Source organism: Sebastes fasciatus, chromosome 4 (assembly GCF_043250625.1).
Source record: "Sebastes fasciatus isolate fSebFas1 chromosome 4, fSebFas1.pri, whole genome shotgun sequence".
In the NCBI taxonomy this organism is placed as follows: Eukaryota; Metazoa; Chordata; class Actinopteri; order Perciformes; family Sebastidae; genus Sebastes; species Sebastes fasciatus.
In genome coordinates, this window is record NC_133798.1 from 34372518 (window position 1) to 34378402 (window position 5885).

At 38.4% G+C, this 5885-nt stretch overlaps 1 long non-coding RNA gene across 2 annotated transcripts in view; it reads left to right on the forward strand.

Annotated features, from left to right (window-relative positions):
- LOC141766726 (uncharacterized) overlaps nt 1–3019 on the forward strand; it is a 50019-nt gene extending 47000 nt beyond the window's left edge. Inside the window, exons 7-8 of one of the 2 annotated variants that reach the window (XR_012593675.1) lie at nt 1852–1912; nt 2412–3019. This is a non-coding gene — a long non-coding RNA (uncharacterized LOC141766726). The remainder of the gene's footprint in view (nt 1–1851; nt 1913–2411) is intronic. The other variant, XR_012593674.1, reaches the window with a different exon arrangement.
- The last annotated feature ends 2866 nt before the right edge of the window (nt 3020–5885 follow it).

Consider the following 5885-nt stretch of genomic DNA (forward strand, 5'->3'; position numbering starts at 1 on the left):
CTAATCTGGATGATGTGGTAACTTCTCAAACACTTGATCTATCCAGTTCAGCCGTCCTAAAGTGTGTGTGTGTGTGTGTGTGTGTGTGTGTGTGTGTGTGAGTCTGTATGAGGGGAGGTGGCGCAGCGTAATGACGTTATATACAATTCAATTTATTTTTATGTAGCGTCAAATCATAACAGAAGTTATCTCAAGACGCTTTTCATATAGAGCAGGTCTAGACCGTACTCTATAATATATATATATAGACTCCTATACATGAAATATCCAACTGTAGAATGTTATATTAAATGTGAATTTGATACAGTGTTAAAAACAAATGTAAAATCACGTCACATGTCAACATTTTTAGCACATTATTTTAGTTTAAACTATAATTTACTTCTCAAGATTTCTCTTAAAGAAAGCGGTGGTTTTAATTTGTGATTTACCAGCTTTATCATCACAAGAGTCTGAGTGACGGTCCGTGAGTGTGTGTGAGAGAGTGTGTGAGAGAGTGTGTGTGTGTGTTCAGTTTCTATGCATATATATGAAAAGTTGGTGTGTGTTTATGATATTGATTTTATTAAGTGTAAAACATGAATGTGGGCTCATTTAACGTCACGTAGGGTAAAGTGTGACACACACATGATCCCTGTGAGTCGCATTTGGATAAAATTGGTATGAACTGTTTTGTAAAAGTTCTTGAAATTGTCTGAAACACTCACACACACACAGACACACACAATGACACACACCAAGTCTGCCGAGAGTCACACACACTCGTCACTGTGGCTGGAAGTGTGTGTGTCCGTGTGTGTGTGTGTCCGTGCGTCATCCTCAATATATGAAATTGAGAGACAATTATTTAAACATACAACTATAAAACAAAACACACATAAAGAGACATTTATGTTTTAATATATTATATTTGATAAATGAATCCAGCATGTGTGTGTGTGTAAACCAGTGACTTTGCGTTATACTGTGTATTCATATATAATGTATATTATTGTTATATCTAACATACAAAACGGAGAAAAACGCTTAAATGTAAAACTTATTTGAGAGAAAACTAATTCATGACAAGATTATAAGGCAGAACGATTCCCCCACTTTTACATTTCATGTCATTTATTATGTTCGTTTCAATGTGGATTTAGCAAAGAAGATGTTTAATGAACTTTTATTGATGAATTTACGGTTTACATGTCGCTTTTTGACCGAGTTATCTTCAAAACTGTAATTCTGTTGTTGCCGTTTATATCTTATTATATATTAGAGAGTAGAGGGACACTTGAGTGTTACACGTGGCGGTGTGTGTGTGTGTGTGTGTGTGTGTATGAGAGAGAGAGAAAGAGTGTGTGTGTGTGTGTGAGAGAGAGAGAGAGGGTGTTTGAGTGGATATACATAGACATCATTGTGTCTCCATGTTTTTAGTCCATGAGTTTATCAGTCTCATACATGCACGATTGAGAGGAGTGTGTGTTGGACTTCAACATATGCCTTTATATATATCTTCATATATACTGTATATATATCTATCTATATAGATATATATAGATAGATATACTGTATATCTATCTATATATATATATATATATATATATATATGAAGGCGAGACTTTGATCAGAGTGAACAGACGTGACAAAACGTTAAATGTGGAAATGTTGTTTTGTTTAATACTTAATGTGTGTGTGTGTGTGTGTGTTGGCCCTTCTTTTTCCAAATCAGTGTGTGTTTCTCTTGCTACGTGTTTGTCAGTGTGTGTGTGTGTGTTTGTGTGTGTGTGTTATAAAATGTTTACTGTACGGTGTCACGGTGAGTTTAAAGGGTTTGTAACGTCTCTTTGTGTGTCTCTTTTCTTGCAGGATAAACGCCACCATATAATGCAGCTGAATAACTGGATATAACACACACACATGCACACAGGTATGTTGCGTGTTTCATGTTATACGTTATACACAAAATAATCACAGCAAACAACATATACTGTGTCAAACTGCACACATATGGAAATTCTACTTAGTCATATTTTTAAACACTTAACTGCTGAAAAAATATGATTTGATAAGAAACCACAGCTGATGTGATAATATTATATCCACTGAGACTTCACTGAAGACTGATTTTTTAAATTCCAGCACACACTACAAATTAGGTTCTCAGCTCCCAGTTTATTAAAATGTATTTTGAAGTTGAGTGAAAACTGAGAGTTTTTATGTATTAAAAAAAAGGCTTAGAATTGTCAAATAAAAGCACAAATATTTAGCTGAAATCGTGGCCGTCAATATCGACTTAGACCACTGACATTTTTGATAAAGTACAGACGTGAAAATATAAAATAAAAGGTTCAAATGTTGTTGTCTGTTTTGCTCTGTCTTTACGCTAAAATTAAAATTAAGCTCATTTCGGTTCTCTATGTCTTCAGATGCAGTTGCTGTAATGTTGCTGTCGTCAGATGAAACAGGACTATATATATATATATATATATGTGTGTACATATATATACTATGGGTATGTATAGAATAAAATAAAACCATAATTGTAAAAGTCTGTAGTAATATTGTTGAGAGGATGCACTGAAGCATGTGTCGCTTGTCAGACACTTGTAAGGCCTCTGAATGTGACTCACTGGCCAGATATTTGTGAAAGGAGCTGGTCGTTATTTACAGTTAAGAAAGGAAAGTTATGACTGTGGCATTATTTTACTGTAACTCAGCTGGAGCACTGTTTTATTCCCGTTAATGTTGCAGCTTTTGGAAGTGTAAAAGAGGAATGTGTCTGTGTGTTGCTTCTATTGAAAAGTTATTTTTTAAGGTGATACAAGCATGCTTTGTCAGAGGTGCATATCATGAGCTAAATGGGATCACTGTAGAGGGGGGACAGCTGTGTGTGGAGGACAGGACAGGACAGGAGTGTGGTGTGTCGCTGGTCTCTCTCTCAGGTGTGTGTTTGATGCTTGTGCAGATATGTAAACACCTGGCTCTGCAGAGCAGAAGTCGATCATTTACATTTGAGAAGTTTTATAAGTGTGTGTGTGTGTGTCGCTGTCCACGTCTGTGGTGCTGAAATACGCGTTTCAGCACCACAGACGTGGACAGCGACACACACACACACACACACACACACAGAATTACAACGTTACATGTAATTAACTGTCCTGTAAACTCTGACAAAGTTTGTGTATAAACTACAATATTGCCAGCAAAACTTCAGCATGTATTAACGTAAATTATAAAAACAAATTCAGTGTATTATTTTGTCAGTTTGAGAAATGATCAGCAGAGGAACATTAGTCCGAAACGATGCCTTGGTATATGTGACTCTTTTTAAATTATGGCAATTTTTACTCACCTTAAAAAATGTTTTCTGTTCTGATCAATAAAATTAAAGAAATATAAGATAAGATTTGGATTAATGTATGGACAGTAACGTGATGGGTGCAGTATCTGTTTTGTCATGTTGCAGTGTCAGATTTCGTGTGTGTGTGTGTGTGTGTGTGTGGGAACATGGGGGGTTAGTGTTGACTCTGATAAGGTGAGAAGAGTGTGTGTGTTGGGAGGAGGGGGCAGAAACTTCATTGTGAGAAAAGCTTTGTGTTGCAGGATTTAGGGGAGGTGGTGTGTGTGTGTGTGAGTGTGTGTGTGCTCAGGACTATCGATACTAGGAGGGGTAAATATACTTTTCGTGCATGCAAAAAAAAGCTGTAGTTTGTGGTATCGTTGTGGCACAAACTGGAACATTATTTATGCCTCTCTTGTGTGTATTTAATATAAAAAGAAATAAATGCAACATTACGTGTGTTTACGAGGCGGTGGACAAGCTGATATTCTAATATGTTTGTGCACTTTCTGTGTGCTTTAATAAAGTCGTGCAGATTATTACACACACACACATGTGGAGATTTTCACAGGAAATGGTGCACCACTAAATCCACATTTTCTCTCTTGTTTTCAGCTCTTTTGGCTTCGAGGACACGACCGAGACGTGAAGGTTGACTCTCAAAACGTCCCATAGAAGTGTGTGTGTGCTCATATGTCTGTGTGTGAAATTTGATGGTATTTAATGCTATCAGTCTTAACACACTTTGAGACTATACTCTTAAAAAAAATTAATTTTGATGGCTGTATTACACTACACTTAAATGCTGTGTATGTGCTGTTTATATATATGAATATTTTGGCAAATATTTGTGCGCAAAAACTAGGTACATTTTAAAACCTGCAAGTTTATATTTATTAAATTGTAGATTCATATACAATATTGACTCTGCAATAATAAAAATAGGTGCTGTAAAAGTATTTGTGAAGATTATTTTGTGACATTTTGTAACATATATTTGTAACTATATGACTGAGAGGCAGCTGGTCCATATTAGAGCCTGCAAGTTGATATTTATCAAATTGTAGATTCATGACTGTGCAATAGAAAAATTGGTGCTGTAAAAGTATTTTTTTGTGAAGATTATTTTGTGACAAGTGACAATTTTGTACATATATTTTTAACTATATGACTATATGAGAAGCAGCTGGTCAGAAATACATTTTAATTTCACCCTTGAAATTGTTACACAACTTGCTGCTCCTTCCTTCTCGGTGTCACGTTGACTTCGATCCCTCCACTTGTGTCAAAGAATGCGAGCAGCAGCACGACGACTGTCAGCATGTGGACACATTTTTATACTCTTGTCCTTCTGCTGAGCACATGACAGGCTTTGCTTTGTGCAACAGAGCCTCGGTGTGTCAGAATTTCATGTTTAGTTTGGGTGTGTGTGAGAGAGACAGAGAGAGAGAGAGACAGGGAGAATGGCGGGAGAGGGGGTGAGTGGAGTTTGAGACTACCAAAAAAAGAAAAAAATTGCAAAACAGCCTTTGGAGTGACGCTGCTGCTAAGGAGAAAATCGTGACAGCCGGTTGTGCTGCAACATCCAGTATCTGTAAGCATGACTGGCTTATTCATGTGCGTGGAAAATGTGAAACAGTGAAATAAAAGCGATGGAGATTCACATGCCTGTCTCAGTGTTTATGTAACACACACATCACATCTCATCCTCAATGTTTGGGAATGGGGAACTTACTATGATGAGGGGGTAAATCTCGCGAGAGTCTGACAAAGTTGGACTGGGTGTTGTAGTTTTTCCTGTTTTTTTGGAGGAAGCTGCACTCCCTCATGTTGCAGCAGAGTGAGATTGTGGAAGACTTTTCTCGTGCGTAACGCAGCTGGATCTGTGCGCAAAGATGCCTCAAGTTTCAAGTTTCAAGTTTATTTTTCATATGCATTTAAAAGTACAGTGTACAGTGAAATGCAATGAAATGCATTTTACCCCTGGCTCTCTCTCAGCCCTCACTGCACCTGCTTCCAGATATTTGGTGCTTTAAATCAGCAGTATGATGCAGACAGAATACCTAAAATAGCCGAGTGACTCATGTCTAGGTGGGAGCAGGCTGACCTCACAGACTGGCACAGACTTTATCCAACCCACTGTCTCCAAGCTCACTCCGAGAGGCGGGAGGACGCGCACAGCTCTCACCAATGAGCGCATCCTTTCATTCATAAAGTGGTGTGGGCAGTTTTTTTTTCCGAAAGCGTGGGTTTGGAGGGGTTTCATAATCCTTGACTGAAACCGACAGACCTGCTCTGCTTGAGAGCCAATGGCGCACTCCGGATGGGAGCTGCTGTAATGTTTGCCCAATCGCTCCTCATCCCGGTCTCCCTTTTGACCCACCCTGCTTCATAGAGAAAAAAAGAATGAATGGGTGAAGCTTCTGCAGGGTGATGGACATGCAAAATGCACCAACCGGTGGAGTGCATGAGAGGAGAGACATCCAGCTCAGCCAGTGAGGAGCAGAGGAGGGCGGTGCGCAGTAGGAGGTGGGCGGTGCGCTTTAAAATCAGGCTAGAC